Below are 18,681 nucleotides of genomic sequence, written 5' to 3'. Positions count from 1 at the left end.
CAACCGAGGGCACCAAAGGCAGGCGCCTAGCTTTGCATTAGCTGTGTTTCAATGTAATTTGGGGAAATACTGACCTGGAGACCAATGCACTTTCACCCGTCAATGGCTATGCATCTATTTAAATGCCCTGTTAGAAATGAAAGCCATAGATAATTGCTATAGCCAAAGAAAGGACTTTTCACATTTCTGAATGCTATGTGACAGAGTGCTGGGATGAGTGGTAGTCCACATCATTCCTCAGAGGGTTGAGCTTAGGTATATTTGATCTCTGAAAGGTAAAAATGTTAACTCTTGCGGAACCCAGCACCTCTTCCTGCACAGCCTCTTTTTCACAGGTAGGTTGCCAAATGGCAGCTTACACCACTTTAAACAGCTGCATAATCAGAACAGAGCAGAAAAGGCTACATTTTAAAGTGGGGGGGGGGGGTTGATGCACACTTACAGTATATTCTTATTCTGCTGTCCGAACTGAGTATTAACTTGATCCAAACTCTGCTTCTTTAAAGACCTCAACTTCCTGCTGGCTTTTGGCTCTCCAGTTTGCAGAATGGTATTATCAGCTTCCTGAAGAAGACACACATTTGGTTGCTTGCAAAAGAGTTTTGGTGATAAAGCTTTCTGAGTTCCAGCGGTTCCCATCACAAACACACATTACAGACACTTCAGTTCTGTAAATAATTGTAAACAGCCACGGTCTAGTTCATTTAATGTTCCACAGAGGGAGAAAATAAACTGAGGGTAGGTGCCTAAGGGGATTAATTAAAGGACCAGGGAGTTGGGCTATTAGATCAGGCAATAAAGGCTCACTTCTGGGCCACTACCTCCTGACACGAAGGAGCAGCGTGACAGGTCTCACAACAAAAGCAGTCTGATTGCTGGAGTGCACTAAAGTGCCACAGCTTTGTCCATTTTCTGCGATTAAATGTGTAGTCAGGCGATATAAATTGCCCACCCCTGACATAGCATTGTATTTCTTTTCTTTAATAATAACATCTAAAATAATATAATTAGAAATACATTTAGGAAATATTTAAAACAATGATTGTAAAATAAAAATACTATATACACACATAATTTCAAAACGTAAGACAATATGTAAATGATTTGAAAAATAAATCATATTCAACCTGTTACTATAATACAAATAAAAATGTAACAAACATATATATAACAAAAACATATATAAAATAATATCACAAATAACATTAATAATAAAGCAACAGTAGGAAAAGTGTTGGAATTTGGAGATTTGTTATTCCCACTCTAATCTAAAACAAAGTAGGGAAAGTATCAAACTTTGGAGGGTTTGCATGTATTATTGCCACTCCAATGTAAGCAAACACTAGGAAAGTGGAGGGGTTTATTTAACTATTTCTATTACAATCTGGGCAGCAGTAAAGAAAGTGTTGGACAATGGAGAGGTCAACATTACTATTCAAACTACTATGTAAGCAACAGCAGGGAAAGTGTTGGACTCTGGAGAAGTTAGATTTGCCATCCCCTCTCCAATCTAAGCAACACAAGGTGATGTGTTAGACTTTAAAGAGGTCAAATTTACTACTTCCACTCCAATATAACAAAAGCAAGGAAAGTGTTGCACTTTGGAGAGGTTAGATTTACTATTCCCACTGCAACATTAACAATAATAGGGGAAGACTTGGACTTTTGTGGGGTTATATTTACTATAACCACTCCAACCCAAATAACAATAGGAAAAGTGTTCTGTATTGGACGGGCTAGATTTACTATTCCTAGGCCAAAACGAGCGGCAGTAGGGGGAGGATTAGACTTTGGAGGAGTCAAGTTAACTATTTTCACTCCAATTAAGCAGAAGTAGCGAAGGTTTTGGACTTCTGAGGGGACGCCATTAATTTTGATTTGCGCCTGTACCTGGCGTGTGTTTGGGATTTCGGTACTGCCTGCTGCCTGAAGCTTGCCGCACCCGCTCCGCGGGTGCCGCTTCGCCTTCCTTGCTGGGGGCTGGACTCTGGTACCTGGCGCTGCTGAGGACTCGGGCTTGGGTGAGAGGCACAGCGGGGCTGCGAGCGTGAGCAGGGACTCCATTGCCCAGGAGTCCCTGCGTGACCCTGAGAGACCTTCCGGTCCGCTCTCCCCGTTGGCCCGCCCACCGCCCACAGGAGGGTATTTTATCTCCTGCTTCGGACTTTTCCCTGGGACGCCATTAATTTTGATTCGCGCCTGTACCTGGCGTGTGTTTGGGATTTCGGTACTGCCTGCTGCCTGAAGCTTGCCGCACCCGCTCCGCGGGTGCCGCTTCGCCTTCCTTGCTGGGGGCTGGACTCTGGTACCTGGCGCTGCTGAGGACTCGGGCTTGGGTGAGAGGCACAGCGGGGCTGCGAGCGTGAGCAGGGACTCCATTGCCCAGGAGTCCCTGCGTGACCCTGAGAGACCTTCCGGTCCGCTCTCCCCGTTGGCCCGCCCACCGCCCACAGGAGGGTATTTTATCTCCTGCTTCGGACTTTTCCCTGGGACGCCATTAATTTTGATTCGCGCCTGTACCTGGCGTGTGTTTGGGATTTCGGTACTGCCTGCTGCCTGAAGCTTGCCGCACCCGCTCCGCGGGTGCCGCTTCGCCTTCCTTGCTGGGGGCTGGACTCTGGTACCTGGCGCTGCTGAGGACTCGGGCTTGGGTGAGAGGCACAGCGGGGCTGCGAGCGTGAGCAGGGACTCCATTGCCCAGGAGTCCCTGCGTGACCCTGAGAGACCTTCCGGTCCGCTTCCCCCGTTGGCCCGCCCACCGCCCATCACGGTCCCTATATCTAGGTACAGCACTCCCGAAGCGCGGGACGCAGCTCGGGGCGAAGACCGGGCTAAGAGCGGGCCGTTTGAGGCCGTTAGAGGCTGGGAGAGACTGGACTGGGCCACTCTCCCTGGCCTTAACCTTTCGGTTCACTTGCTTTATCCATTATGTCATCCCGTGAGTATAAAGAGAGGGCAGCCAAGTCCAGACTAAAAAATGGCACCCTAGATGATTTTATCACCAGGACCCACACAGCCATTGATACAGAGATTGCCAAAATGCAGCACCGAGTTTCTATTGAATTAGATGCCGCAAGGAGATTATCACAGGAGTTAGTAGCAGCCAAAAAATCTTCATTGGGGTCAATAGCCTTCGCCAAAACTCCTGACCGTCTCACTGGAGCACCTCTCATTGTGATTGAAACTAAGGCAGATATTCATCAGCCATTAGCACCGACCACATTTACATCTACATCACAGGGGGGCTCACCAACATTAGTATTATCCACTAATTCCCTAACTTCTTCCATGGTCGGGATAGACGGGGAAGAGAAGGAAGGTGAGGGTGGTCCCCTGGAAATGGCACTAAGCCCTAAACCCATGGAACTGGGCACGGGAAATTCTTGTTTTAAACCACGAGGGCCACAAAATAAAAGGAAGCGTAATCACTTGACAGCATACGCAAAAAAAAGGCAAAGATTGCAAAGGCGCAGTTACCTACGAAGGCTCTATTTCCGCTACCCCAACAATTGCCCCCAATGAACACACAGCCACCTGATTTAGCACCAGAGATCGATACAGATTTGCTGGTGGTAACTCATGAAAATAAGAATCTCGTTATCGAGAATGAAACTAATGGGGTGCCATACTGCGTCATAAAAGGGAAAGACGTAGATTTTCTGACTGTAGTATGGGAAACGCTTAAAAAGCTCCTAAATCCCTTTGAGGAGAGACTCTCACAGATAGGATCCCAGCTCTTGGACATGGAAAATAGTATTTCAAACTTAAATAAAAAACCAACCCATAGTCAAGATAAGGACCTTATGGCCAGCCTTGAGAAGTTGATAAAAAGCCTGCTGAACCCTTTGATGGAAAAAACCCAAATTGTTAATCTAAAACAAGACCAATTGGAGTTTTTAACATCTAAAAACACCGCCTTATTGGAGAGTATTGTGGGGAATAGCAAACAACCTGTTGCTGCTGGGGGTAATAAGACTAGTAATACGAGTTTACCTAAACAGTGTCCTAAGAATAATCAGACACAAGCACAGCAATTTAAAACTGCAGCGCCCGTAAATTCTAGTGGTGTTATCCCCTGTATAGCACCAACTATCTTGTCTAAAACTAAGCCGGTGACTACCGCAGGATACAACCCAAATAACTCTATGGTGGTGGCTACACCAACAAACACAGCTGCGCCAACCTTGTCAAATACTGAAGGGAAAGAAACTCCAGTTTGTAAACCCCTAGTCCCTAGCAAAACTCCCCTACAGGGTAAACAGATCTATGTAAATATACCCCTTGAGTCTGCCCCGTTTATGGCAATTTTGATAGGTGTTCCATTAATCGCAGAGAACAAATATGAGAAAATGGAGGACCTTTTAAATAAAACAAAATTTTGGTTAAATAATAACAGGCCCCTAACCGAAAGTACTGCCACAAGAATACTAAGTGTGCGGAGGGTTCCCTGGGTTGGTCCAAGCAAAAAAGATCTGGAGGGAGATTGCATTCTGATTAACTTTAGAGACATCTGGGTAAAAGATATAATCTGTAGTAAAGCGAGGTTTGGTAGGATGGGGGATATCCAGTGTGTGGGTCTGGAATATTTTTATCCCAGACTCTATCATACTGCCCCAAACCTTAACCACTACGGCCGAAGAACAAATGGTAAAAATCACGCAGGCTGGGCAAATAATTTGAACATGAATCAAGGCCCCCAAAACCATTATGCCCCTTGGCAAGAGATAAATGGCCCCTTTATGGGACCTCCAAGTATGGGTCCTTTTACTCAAGTCCCGTTCAAGCCACGAAGACCAAGGTTTCAGGGTGCAGAATACCCAGGATGGACCTCAATTAACAATAATATCCCATTGATGAATCGTTTTGATCCATTAATGGGTTTGGACGGGGTAGACTGACCACCAACTGGGTTTGAGGGCAATGCGTCTATCGTCCTAGCTTCAGGAAAAAGGGAAGATTTAGGGATACCTTTCAATGATGACTTAGTGTTGGTGAATGTTGATCGCGATATCGTGAGCATTGGCCCCCCGAATGAAGAGAATATCGCCACTTCTGGGGGAAATATCCCTTTGTGTTGCGAGAAACATATATTACTAGCGGAACAAGATCCTTCAGGTACTGGAGATGTTTTGGGAGACAACCACGGGATACAGGGATCGTCTTTAATATCCCTAATGTCTTGGAACATTGCCGGTCTAACAGCCAGATTGGAAGATGAGGCATGGCTGGACTTTGTGGGAGCCCATGGAATCCTGTGCTTACAAGAGACTTGGACTAGGAATACCTGTGACATTGAGGGTTTTCAATCATTTACTGTCTTGGCCGCTCCCTCAAATTCTGGGAGGGCAAAGGGTGGTATAACGACAGCATTGTCTATAAAATTACAGAAGTTGAAAACTTCAAAACTGATGGACACAAATTGGTATCAACTGCTGTTATTAGAACATCTTTTCCCAGAACCTGTGTTGTTAATCAATTGGTATTATAACATCTTCAATGGATATAATATATCGATAATCCAAAGTTTGGAGGAGGCGGTGGGTAAAGTACGTAGCAGACATCCTCTATCGTCTGTCATCTGGGTTGGCGATTTCAACTGCACGTTGTGCAGTTTTGGAGGCTCGAACGTGTGTGGTCTGGAGGACGTAAATGCGCAGCCCCTGACCCACTTCAAACACACACCTCAGGGGGATGCTCTGAATAATATTATCATCATGAATGACTTGTGTGTGGTAGATCCTGGGTCTGCCCCCGACACACCGCATATACCAACTTTTCAGGGTACAAGGGGGGAGATGAGTACAATTGATTTTGTCCTGGTATCCAGCAGCTTCCTCAAATATGTTGAGAAATTGGAGGTGGTGGCTAATCCTGCAAGTGACCATAACCCCCTAATATTGTCATTGTGCGTGCCAGCACAAGAATCACCAAAGATCTGGGAACAATCAATTAAGTACAGCAAGAATCAAGGCGTTACCATGAAATGGGGGAAGGTAAACGCAACAAAACTGGAGGAAGATATTGTTGTTAATTGTAAAATGGAAATAGAATCCTGTTTAGTTCCTGTATCTGACCCCCATGTGGTTATCGACAGTTTTGAGAAACTGTGTGGCCATGCAGCAAAGCACCTTAGGAAACCCAAGGGGAAGGGTGGTCACAGGGCGCATAGATGGTTTGATTCCGTGTGTTCTGTCACACACCGATCGCTAAAACTAGCCCTGCGTCAAAAACCAAGAAACAAAGAGCTTGTAAGAACTAGCAGAAAGGCTTATAGGGAGGCAATTGTAAAAAGAAAGCAGGATTTAAAAAACATTGCCTGGGAAGACCTTGAAAAGGCAGCAGAATTAAAAGATAGCAGACTCTTTTGAGAGGTTTTAAATCGCCCTCTTTTCAAGAGCGATAATAAAGAGTCTATAGTTATGCAGGTCACCGCTGAACAATGGGTTCAACACTTTACCAAGATTTTTAATCCCAATTCTATTCCAAAAATGGCAAGTATGGAAAGGACAGAGGAATGGGTGGCACCTCCCTCGGCTTTGACCCTCAGCTCTTCACTTACACTGATAGAGATTGAGGAAGCCTTAGGGAAGGGATTATCACTAAAAGCCCCGGGCCCAGATGCTGTCCCTCTGGACCTTTTTAAATCTAATGTTAGTTTGTGGGCACCCATATTACTGAATGTTTTTAAGGCTGTTGTGGTCGGGCGCATCCCAGGTACATGGGAGGAGGCAATTGTAGTGCCGATTTTTAAGAAGGGTGATAGGGGCGACCCACGTTGCTATCGCCCGATTTCTTTAATAGATGCGTCATGCAAGATTCTGGGTAGGGTAATCCTTGCGAGATTAGAAAGCTGGGCAGATTCTACAGGATTTATAGTTATGTTATGTTATGTGGTTTTTATTAGGCGCACAAATGCTCCAGCTAAGGAGCGTCTTGGCGCCCGACAAGGCAGCTACACAACACAACTAAATAAAACAGCACAGAACACACTAACTAAGGGAATAAAAATGTTTTCAAGGCACGACGAAAAGAGAGCAAATCGCTCATAGCGCGAATTGCCGGGGGTAAGGAGTTCCACAGAGCGGCGGCCCGCACTCGAAATGAGCGCCCACCGGCCCTGCTTCGCTTAAAGCGCGGTACCACGGCCAATTCGAGATCTGACGATCTTAAGGGTCGTGCCGGAATATAGTTGGCCATGAGGGTCGTAAGGATCATTGCCGGGGACCCCTTCAAGATCTTATGGGCGACGCAGAGTACCTTAAACTGAATCCGCTGCGCCACCGGGAGCCAGTGCAGTGCTCGAATGGTGCTGGAGGTGGGGCAGAATCTTGGAAGGCCCACCACCGCTCTTGCTGCTGCATTCTGGATCCGCTGCAGGCGCCCTATCTCAGCTACATTCAGACCGGCCAACAAAGAACTAGCATAATCCAATCTGGAGATGACGGTCGCTTGGATCATGAGTTGCCGGGTGGGGGCATCGAAGAACTTTAGCACAGGACGAAGCCCACGCAAGATGCCGAAGCAGCAAGCAGCCGTGCGTTTAGTGTGGCATGCAAACGTAAGGGAAGGGTCCAGCCAGACCCCGAGGTTTTTAAGCTCGGTGACTGGGATGGGAGCGGAACCCAGCTCCTCCGGCCACCATCTCTCTCCCCACAGTTCCGGTCGCCTACCAAATACCATCACCTCTGTCTTACTAGCGTTTAGCTGGAGACAATTAAGCGTCATCCATCTAGCGACCGCCCTCAGTCCTTGTTGAAACCTAGGAGCGTCGACCTCCGCATCCCCGCTGATCGTGACCGCTAGCTGGGTGTCATCGGCATATGACACCATGGTCATACCCCATAGTTTGACAACCTCAGCTAGCGGCCTTACGTACAGATTGAACAGCGTAGGACTCAGCGAGGAGCCTTGGGGGACGCCCAGGTTCAACGGGTGGAATTTTGACTGAAAGGGTGGGACGGTCACGCTAAAGGCCCGGTTTGATAAGAACGACCGGAACCAGTCGAGCGCAATGCCGGAGACACCAGCATCCTCTAAACGCTGCAGAAGGATAGGGTGCGAGACGGTGTCAAAGGCAGCGCTTAGATCTAATAGCACCAGCGCTGCCGTTTGTCCCGCGTCAAGCACGGAGCGGAGGTGCTCCACCATATAAAGCAGAGCCGTCTCCGTGCTGTGACCTGCCCTAAACCCATTCTGCGTAGCGTCGAGTATATCAGCTCGACGGAGATGTTCCGAGAGAGCGGCATTTACGTGTGCCTCCATCACCTTAGCCGGCCACGGCAAGAGTGAAATAGGCCGATAGCTCTCCGGCTTGCTTCCATCCAGGCTAGGTTTCTTCAGGATCGGACGTACCATGGCTCGCTTCCACTTAAGTGGAACAACGCCAGATGTCAGAGACGCATTGACCAAGGAACAAAGCGGAGAGATGTCATGTGCCGCCAGGTCCTTGAACACCTCAGGGCAAAGTGGATCCTCAGGGGACCCAGATTTCACTTTGCGAGCCAAAATGCCTAGGCTATCTAGATTTAACAAAGGTAGAGAACACAGCCCCTCAGATGGTGGAGGCTTAGATGATGTCATCACTGAGGGAACGACCACGGGGAAGGCTCGATAAATAGCATTCACCTTCTCCAGAAAAAACTCTGCCAACTTTTCACAGTGCTCCAGAGAGCTCTGGTGTGATGTTATAACTTTTTTGGCAGTGAGGTCTTTCAATACCTTAAAGATAGCCTTTGCAGGGTTCGAACTATTCCTGAATTGTGTCGCATAAAAAGCGGCACGGGTTCTACACACCACCCGATGGTACACCTTCACTGTAGCCTGATATAAGACTTTCTTAGAGCTGGAGTAGGCTTTGCGCCATGCCCGCTCTGCGCGCCTGCAAGACACCTTCAGGGCTCGTAGAGAGTCATCGTACCAGGGGCTGGCCTTGCCAGGACCAGTTTTACGGGTCACCAAGGGGATGAGGGTGTCCAAGGCCCTGGAGACCCAATCGGTGAACCTGTCGTACAACTGATCCGGAGGGCCTGAGACGTCAAGCGGGTCAGCTGATAAGAGATGAAAGAACTCATCTAGCTTAAGTTTGTTCCAGCGTCTTCTTGGAACAGAACACACCCAATATGGTTTTAGGCGTGGAATGGGGACTAATGAGCAGTGTCTCAACCTGGCGCTAATTCTGGGCAAATACACGAAGGCAAAAAAATCCTCTTTACATCTTGCCTTCATGGATTTGACAAGTGCATTCGACACAGTTTGTAGACATAGGTTGTGGCGAATGATGGACGACATGGGTTTTGAGGAACCTTTGGTCACATTGCTTCGTCGGTTACATGCAGTAACAACTGTATCAGTTAGATTTGGCCCTGGGGGTGAGATGACAAAACCAATTGCCTCCACTGAAGGTGTGCGTCAAGGATGCATTTTGGCACCTTTTCTTTTTCTGGTTTATACAAATGGGCTAGAAAAGTTCCTACTAAACCAGGGTTGTGACTTTCCAAAAATTAAAGGTAAAAGTATTCCCATGCTTTCTTATGCAGACGATACTGTCCTAATGACATTAACTGGAAACAGCATGCAAGTATGTCTAGATGCTTTTAATACTTTCATGCTTGATCTTGACTTAAAAGTGAATTTTGATAAATCATTTGTAATGTCTTGTGGCCCTAAAGGGTCAAACATTAGGAAGTTTTTGGTCAATAATCGCATAATTGGAAAAGTGGAAAACTTTAACTACCTTGGTAATTTGTTTAATAGCAAATTAAGTTGGATACCAGTTATGAAGGTTCGAGCCCAGAGTGCGACTCGGGCTATAGAGGGTATTTTTCGCTTCTGTAGCAAACTGGGGCAAAAACATGTTACGCACCTTAAAACCCTCTATACATCAAAATGTATATCGGTGGCCACCTATGGGGCAGGGGTGTGGGGAACTGAAACACCATCTGTGATACAGGTGGTGGAAAATAATTTCATAAAAAGGGTTTGGTCAGTTCCCAAAAGCTGCTCAAACATCTTCTGCCACAAGGAAATTGGAATGGTCAGTGTTTCAGATACGAGTCGACTGGCCCCTTTATTGTTATGGGGCAAAATATGGAAATCAGAAAACCTGCAACTTACCAAAGATATTATCATTGATTGCATGGCTCTAGAAAACTCAAAACAGATCCTCTGGTTGTCTTATGTTTGTAACATGTTTAATAAAATTGGATTAGGTTCCTATTATGACAACCCCGAAAAAATAGAGGGAAACCCTAAGGTGGACATAAAGGCAATGTATTGGAAATCACTGAATCCACTACCCACGGACAATGTTAATGTTCATGCTCGTAAGCCCCAACCTCAGTTTTACCTAACATTCACCCTTAATGTGCAATGGCGATTCCTACTAACAAGGTTCAGACTGGACCTCTTGCATTTTTTGCTTGCCTTCCCGAAACAAGGGGGTTGGTGTGAGAGGCTGCCCCCATGTCCATGTAACAACAGGGATAGTCAAAGCACTATACATGTGGTCCTTTTTTGTTCCTTATACCAAGATCCAAGACTTCGGTTTCTTAAACCAATCTTGAAAGGGAGGCAACCCTGCACTTACAAGGAAGGGTACGATTATTTGTCAGCTTTATCCTCCGTAGAAATCTGCTGTGCCATGCTAAATTTTATCAGAGTTTCACTAAAGATCAGGAAGGTCTATGGTTAGCATCACATTGTACATAATATCCTGGTGAAAATCATGTATTATATATCTGTTTTTATTATTATGCCTTTTTAAATTTAGAAAAAATGTGTATTTAAACAAAACTTTTTTGTAATGGTGTATGAAATATTGTATGTTCAGTACTTTTATGATCCATTTTATGAATCGAATAAAGTTTTTGAATGTGAATGTGACTTCTGAGGGATTCGTTTCACTATTCTCAGTCCAATATGAACAAAAAAATAGGAAAAGTGTTGGACTTTAAAAGGGTTACATTTACTATTCCCACTCCAACATGAGCAAAAGTTTATAAATTATATTAAATAAATGATATTATGTACATTATATTTTAACACATAATATAAACCTAAAAACGATATTCTCACCTTCTAAAGTCTGTCCTACGATAATTTTCCTTTGACACTATATTTGTGTATCACAATATTGTTTCCACAATATTTTGGTACTTCACTGTACAGACGATGCAGTTTTCGGTGCCCATACAGTGGCTGGTTTACAAAGCTTATTACACAAACTAACATATTAATTACAGTAAAATTCTAATTAATGCTGCCAAAATGCAAAACATATGCTCATATCTAAATTGGTAGGGTGTACATGGTCTCTGTAGCAAGCCTCATGCTCCCACCATATTGATTCTGGGCATGAAATCCACTCCTCGCTCTAATGGGTTATCATATTAAGGGTTAGGCTGCTGAGGCACAAAGGGCTCTTAATGGACTCTGCTCTTTAATTGTCATTTTTACTGTTGGATAGATAAATCTATGCTATTTGGAATGTTTGCAGCGCCATTATGGGTGCCTACAGACGGGCAGGAATTGGAAAAAAGCACATGATCTCTATCAACGGCAGCAATCCATCTGTGTCTCGCAATCTTTATTCCTTGCGCATCACATTTGGGTCTGTTTTTTGTTTTAAATTACAACTTGTGATAAACTAATTCCCTGTCTTGCAAAACCGGTTGCCACGCTACCTATGCCCAAGGGAAACATGAATCTTTTCCCTCGAGTGCTATGTAAATCTTTGCTGTTTGTAAAATGATTTCACAATTAACTTCTTCCCCTTTACTTCATCGGTCTGAACTCTCAAAGTCATTTTTAGAAAAAGGTGCAGCTCACATTTAAAGACGACTAGATATGTTTAGCTAAATAAAATATGGACAAAAGTCTGCGAAAGGTAGAGAGTGGGCCTGAAAATGCATATATATTTCACTGAACACTTCTGCTGCGCAGAAGCTAAATCTAAAAATGATACTTACAACAATACTTCTCTCGTGTTTTTTCAGGCATGCCGTTCACACGCCTTGATTTTCAGGGTACATTCATTGTTTACATTCAAGCAGTAGGAGGAAGATGAAAAGGGCTTGTAGTAAATAGTTATTATACCTTACAATTAGAAAAGATTATGCTAAGAATATATTAGTGGTAAGCGCTGAATTATGATGAGATGTTCTTTTTCAAATAAACATGATAAGACCAAAGCACATTTGGCTAAGAGTTTTTTTCTGGTTTATGAGTTTTCATTTACTTATAAATACGAAGGTTTCTTACTTTAGACCATTATTTCTGGGTACTCGACTACTGCACTACAACATTTCTCGTACTTATAACAAGCAAATAAAAGACAATTATTTAAAAACAACCGTACACTCAACATATTTCGCTGTACAGAGTGCTCAGTATCACAAGGTGATCATGCTGTCTGTTCCAAATGAACATTGTTTTTTTTCTTTAGGTCTAGCTGCCGACTGCTTAACTCTGTTTACCTGATTCTGTCTATTGTACACAAAAGTACAGTAACGAAGAGGCTTCCCAGATTGGGCTTTAAGTCAGGCCCTTTAGCCATAGGCATTCATGTGTTTTCTTGACTCCACATTTCTTGGAAGGTCGTCCATCAAATCCATGGCATTTGATTGTTAGTTGTACCATTTGTGTTCTCAGTAAGCTATCGTGATAGGGCATCAAGTAGTTCTTTCTATAGGCAAGAGATTCGAAATGCGGCTTATTTTTTAGAGCGATCATGTAAATAAGTAATCTTTATTTGCTCAGTTAATTAAAACCATTGCAAGTATTAATACATTAGTAAAATAGAATTATTATAAAAAGTATAAAATGACTATAGGTTCATGTTGTTAATAGTTATTACTAAAGAAATTGATACAAATTTTCCACTAAACATGGGTTAAAATCCGTAAGTCCCTTGTGTTGCTTAAAAGAAAAAGTCTTACACCTTGGAAAAAACGAATACACAATGGCAATAGTTTCATGCGGTAGAAAGTCGTTGCTGCAAACATGTATGCTACTTTCACACTGAGTAACCCTTACGGTGGCATTGGTCCCTTATATTCCTGCGGTGGCTGTGTAAAAGGCATTGCGCCTGGGTTTTAAACCTCGTTGTAATGTGCGGCTTGACTCACTGTTCAGTGCCCCTTTAATTTGTTTCTTGGTTTTTACTTCAGCTGATGTCTGCCGTCTGGCTATCTTGTTTGTTTTCTGCTTTCTCCAAAAATTTTACGACATGGCATGCTAATTGAATATGTTTTCCATCAAAGCAAGCCATGGCCGCTTGCCGGCATGTTCTTATGCCCAGCTTGTTAAAGGGCACTTTTAAATGTAATCTGCGCTCTGTGGCCAGGCCTTTGCAGGTGCAAATTAGATGTTAAATGTCTTCTTTTGCGTTCCCGCATATTCGGCAGTTGATTGTTGCTTGGGGCCTTTTCCATGGAGGAAGGTGTTTTTGTGATGGAAGTAGGCCCAGCCGTAGATGTAAGAACTTCTCCTTTATGCTCCTAGTGAACCCGACCCCTAGGTAGCTTTGGCTGAGGCTGCTTGTGTAGCTTTTAATGACCATCCAGTCATGTGCGCGGTTGGCTAGGCTTGCTTTGTCCTCTGTAAATGAGATAGCTCTAACTGATTTATTAACTAACTGTTTAAAGATGTTATGGGACCCGCTGCACTTCCAGGCTTCTTGTAGGCAAAAGGTGTTTATTGATTGGTTTAAATATTTTGCGGCCGCGCTGTTGCTCTTTCTTTCTATCTCTTTCCATAGGTAGAGATTGAGACTAGCAGCTTCTCCTCTCTGGATTTTGTGCCATCTTTTGGCGTAGGCGCCCATTCGCTCCAGCGTTTGGTTTCTTAGGCCAAATTCCAGCCTTATTTGTGCCGGCGAGGTGTAGGTGGGCAGACTGAATATCATTCTGATCGCCTTCGCTATTGTGCTGTTCAATAGCTGAGCGTCCTTCCCTCGAAGGCATTCGCTTCCATACGTTATGGCCGGTGTTAATTTTGCCTGAAGTACTTGAAGCAGGGGGGTAAAGCTTCTGCCGACTGCTTTAGTTTTTAGGCCCCTTAGTGCTATCGCTATGCTGATACCCCTCCATTTAATTGCTTCCTTTTGCTGTTGGAATGAGCCCTTCCTGTCCACAATTACGCCGAGGTACTTGTATTCCTCCGCTGTTTCAAGTGTGTACCCTCCCATGTGCCAGCAGTACCCTGCAGATGATCTTTTGGCATTAATCCTCATTGTTTTGGTCTTTGAGAGGTTGATGCTTAGGCTGTTCTCTGTTGCATAATTAAAGGTTGTGCTGATTAGATGTTGTAGCCCTATCAGTGTTCTACTGATTAGGACAATGTCGTCAGCGTACATTAAATTAGAGAGAGTAAAGCCACCTATGCTTGGAGCATGAGAGTTGCTTTCATCCAGCTGCTGTGCAAGGTCAGACATAAAGATGTTAAATAATGTTGGCGCCAGCACACACCCTTGTTTTAGGAGAGCGACCATGTGTTATTTCAAATAATTACATCCCTACTATGCCATTTAAGTTATACTTACATAGAGAGAGCACAGCTAATGAAAAAAACACACTGGAAGAAAACTTAGTACCACTCCATCGGCTAGTATCAGGAGCGGCTGCTATGCGGACATAGTGACGGGGCGGGGGATGGGGGGACAGCAGTCGAGGGGGAGGTGGAGGGAGGAAGGGGAAAAGAAAATCAAACATGTCAAAATAAAAATAAAAATAAAAATAATTTACCTTCCAGCCTGCCTCCTGAAGCTCTTCTCCGTGTCCTCTTCTCACTGCAGCAGAGGCTCCCAGCCTCCCCTGCAGCCAATCCTGACACTACTTTCATGTTAGATAGCAGCGTCAGGATTGGCCTTGGTACCGGGACTTTGCGCTCCCAGGCAGACTGGGAGCCGTGCCTGCTCTTTCTCCAACTCAGCAATGCAGCTGGTTGGAGACAGCTCAGTGCGCATGTGGGTTTGGCCGTTCTGAAATGGCAGGCTAAACCCACATGCACACTGATAGCATTGATGCCCACCTCTTCCTCTCCTGACTGCCCTGCGATGGCCCCACCCCCAGGACGCTGCAGGGAGAAGTTGAAAAATAAAACAATAATAAAGTTGTTTTATTATCATTATATTTTTCAACTTTGAGGGTGGCGGAGGTGCGATGCTCCTCCTCCATTGCGGAGGAGATGCCTCCTGCTAAATGTTTGAGCAATTATCATTAATGACACTGTTTAGAATTCAAAATAACATAACCATTCTCCAAACAGAAACAGAAATGAAGTAGAATTTCCTAATGTAATGCAAGGCTTAAAAGAAGGCCCATGAGAAGTTTTAACTAGGCTAGCATAATTGTTGTAATTTTGCATAGTGAAATTCATGTGTAATTGTGCAGTTACATCAAACCTCTCCACAAAATTCCATTCAGGAAAACAATCATAATGTGAGAAGCACAGAAACAATGCGATAGGCACTACTGCGAGCAGAAAATGTCCAATGCAAGCGGTAGTTCTATAATGCACCTACTCAACAAACATTTCAGGCTGAAATTTTAACCTTAGTAGACCATTTGGTAATTTTTCGAAGCATGAAACTACAATTCTGAACATGAGCTGCAGTTCTTTTAATAAAAGCGACCAGAAAATCAGCTAGAAAATAAATTTTTGAGTTGAATTTTTACTAGAACACACCGTTTGGATCATTTTTTAAGTGCAAAGCATGGGTTTCCTTCCTTTAACAAGGTGTAAGCACCATTTAGACTGGGAAGCTATGTACACAGTAGCAACATTTTCTCATATCCTGAAGAATGATCAGCCATAGTTCCTTTTGGATTTAGATTTTGGAGGGAAACTGTCACTCTCACTTTCTCTGCATCCCACCTTTAGAATATTTAGTTTTTGGGAACAAATGTGTAAGTTCAATGCAGTACTTTTCAAAAAGTTTGCTATTTGAGGGAGGACAGGTTTTTAAATCATTTTAAGAGCTTGTGAATAGCCTTGTATTACATGGAAAATGTAAGCTATTCTTTTCTCTTCACGTGCCTATTGGTGGCCTAGAGTCCAGGCCCATGAAGTCAGATGTGGTCCTTTGGTTCAGCTACGTTCTTCCCCATGTGCTATCCCACTTTTTTTTGTTATTTTATGTTTATGTGATATGGTTAACATTATGCTTTACTGCATATTTATACAACTTCTAAAAGTGTGTGGAGGAATAATTGATGTTATCTTGCACTGCTTGTGATTGGGACACTTTTGTATTTTATTCAGTTTTCCTTTCTGACATTTCTGATTTGCTGGTGTCGGGTAATGGGCTGTCCGATGTGTGGTCCCAGACACATTTTGGGTAAATAGTATACATCTGCGAAATCCTTTTCCTGCAATGCTACAAGATTTTTTGGGTGGGGTTCTCTAGGCGGTCTAGGGCAACCATGTTCTTTTTTGTCTATTTATCCTTTGTTGGCCATTCATTGATGGATATTTTGTGTAGCCAGTATATGTGTTTGTCAAATGCACCATTTTTCATTCTTCTCCATGCCTCTTTCTCTGCTGATCAGGTGAGAGTGGCTGTTTTGTGTAGCCAGTTTTTATGTGCGTCTAGTGGACATTTTCTCCATGCCTTAAACTTTGCTGGTCATGCAGCTACCTCCATTTTGAGGAGTCAGTGAGTGTATGTGTGTGTTGTTATGGCCATTTTGTCATTGTTTGACATGCCTTCTTCTTCACTGGCCATTTTGTGTAGTCACTGTGTGTTTCAGGCATTTTATTCCACTTTTAAAAGCCATTTTCTTGGAACACTAATAAAGGAAGCCTATGATATTTGTGTTCATTATTCTGTTGTTGTTTTTAGGTCATGTATTTGATTTTTGCTGCCCCGCTACATCAAAATGTTTTTAGGTGTGCCACAATTCTGTTACAATTGCAAATGTTAATGCTCTAGTTGTGGATTAGAGCACTGTGGGAAGCTGCAACAGCACACTGGGGAGTTAACACCTTCAGCACTATGTTCGTTTATGACCTCCACGTTCATAGCAGTCTCAGGTGGGCACTATGTACATGGCGGTCTCGTCCACATGCCTAGCAGCGGAGCACCAACTGTTGTGTGCTGCACCAGTGCCCCCCCTTATCACATCCTCCTTGGTCAGAGTGGAAGACTATTAAGCATTGGTGCAGCGGGGTGTGGCTTTCCTGCCAATGACACAATTGCGTAAGTGACACAATCACATCATTGGCAGGCTGGCACCAAGGGAGGTACTTTTAGAAAGCTGAGAAACACAGCTTTCCAGTAATACCTCCCTTTCCCTGTAAAGGACTAGGTGATCACAATAAGATGTGGTTGCTTTCCCCTGCCCCCATAGACACCCAGGCTTTTTGACAAGTGTAGCTGCCCTTTTTGCAAGGGTCTGTGGTCCCCACACCCTCAACAAAAAATTCAGTCTGTCTTCCTCCCTGCAGGGCATATGGAGTGATTACCCTCAATCTGTTCCCTCCTCGGAGTGGCAGAAAGCCCACTAGCCACCAGGGATTAGTAGATACAAATGAAGAGGAGGATCCAGCACATGGGCATGGCCATATCGTCCCTTCACAAAGGAGCACAACATTTATCTCCCAAGGGGGTAGATTGAGGCTTGCCCCTAATCTATCTCCATGGTGAGGCAGAACGCTCACTAGACACGGCAGATAAGTGAGAAAAAACAATGGTTGAAGTGGGCCACCTTGTGCGGGACAATGGTTCCACTCCAAAAAGAACACATCAGAAAAAATGCCAATAATGATTCTCGTTCAATCACTGTGTTATGCCCAAACTCGAAATGAAACCTCCAGCTGAATCAAGTATTTGTTTCTTTTAGTTTTCGAGATGTTATGCGGGCAGTCGTTTGGACTCCAGGTGAAGTCCAAAAAGGGCACAAAAGTCACTTTGCTCCCAATTTTCCCTCCAGGGACAGAACCTCCACTAGACACCAGGGCAAATAAAAAAAACAAAGGAGTGGGGATGTCCATTCTGGCCTAGGTCCATGCCCCCACCTTAATAGGGGGATACACAGCCCTTCTATTCCCCCTTTTGGAAGACTGGGGTGAATATCCCTGTTGGACTTGGCCCTTTTGCAGGGTCATCCCTGAACTTTTTGCCTTCCTTCTGTATTTTGTCTGACCTGTCTTTGTTGGGTTTATGACTCTGGGCACTTTACCACTGCTGATCAGTGCTAAAGTGCATATGCTCTCCTTATTGTAAATTGCTGTATGAATTAGTGATTCCATGATTGGCTGATTTGGTTTACTTGTCAAACCCTAGTACAGTGCACTGAGTGTGCCCAGGGCATGTAAACCAAATGCTACTAGTGGGCTTGCAGCACGGGTTGTGCCACCCACAGAAGCAGCCTGTAACAGAGTGTCTAAGGCCTCCCATTGCAGAGCCTGTGTGCAGTCTGGTACTGCAATGCTGACTAGGCAGCTGCACCCACCTTCCCTTTTCTTCATATCAGACACCCCTATTGTAGGCCCAAGGGCAGGGTGCATTGAAAGTATAAGGTAGGACAAGCCCTGATGTATGTGGCTTATCGTAATAGTGAATTACACCCATTTTCGTTTTTCACTATTGTAAGGCTACCTGTTCTCCATAGGCCAGAATGAGCAGTTAGATTATTACATTTTATAATCCTAGATGACTCAGGGAACATGGTAGAAATTCGA

The sequence above is a fragment of the Lissotriton helveticus genome, chromosome 2_2, assembly GCF_964261635.1.
Source record: "Lissotriton helveticus chromosome 2_2, aLisHel1.1, whole genome shotgun sequence".
NCBI lineage: Eukaryota > Metazoa > Chordata > Amphibia > Caudata > Salamandridae > Lissotriton > Lissotriton helveticus.
Note: the sequence above shows the minus strand (reverse complement) of the source record.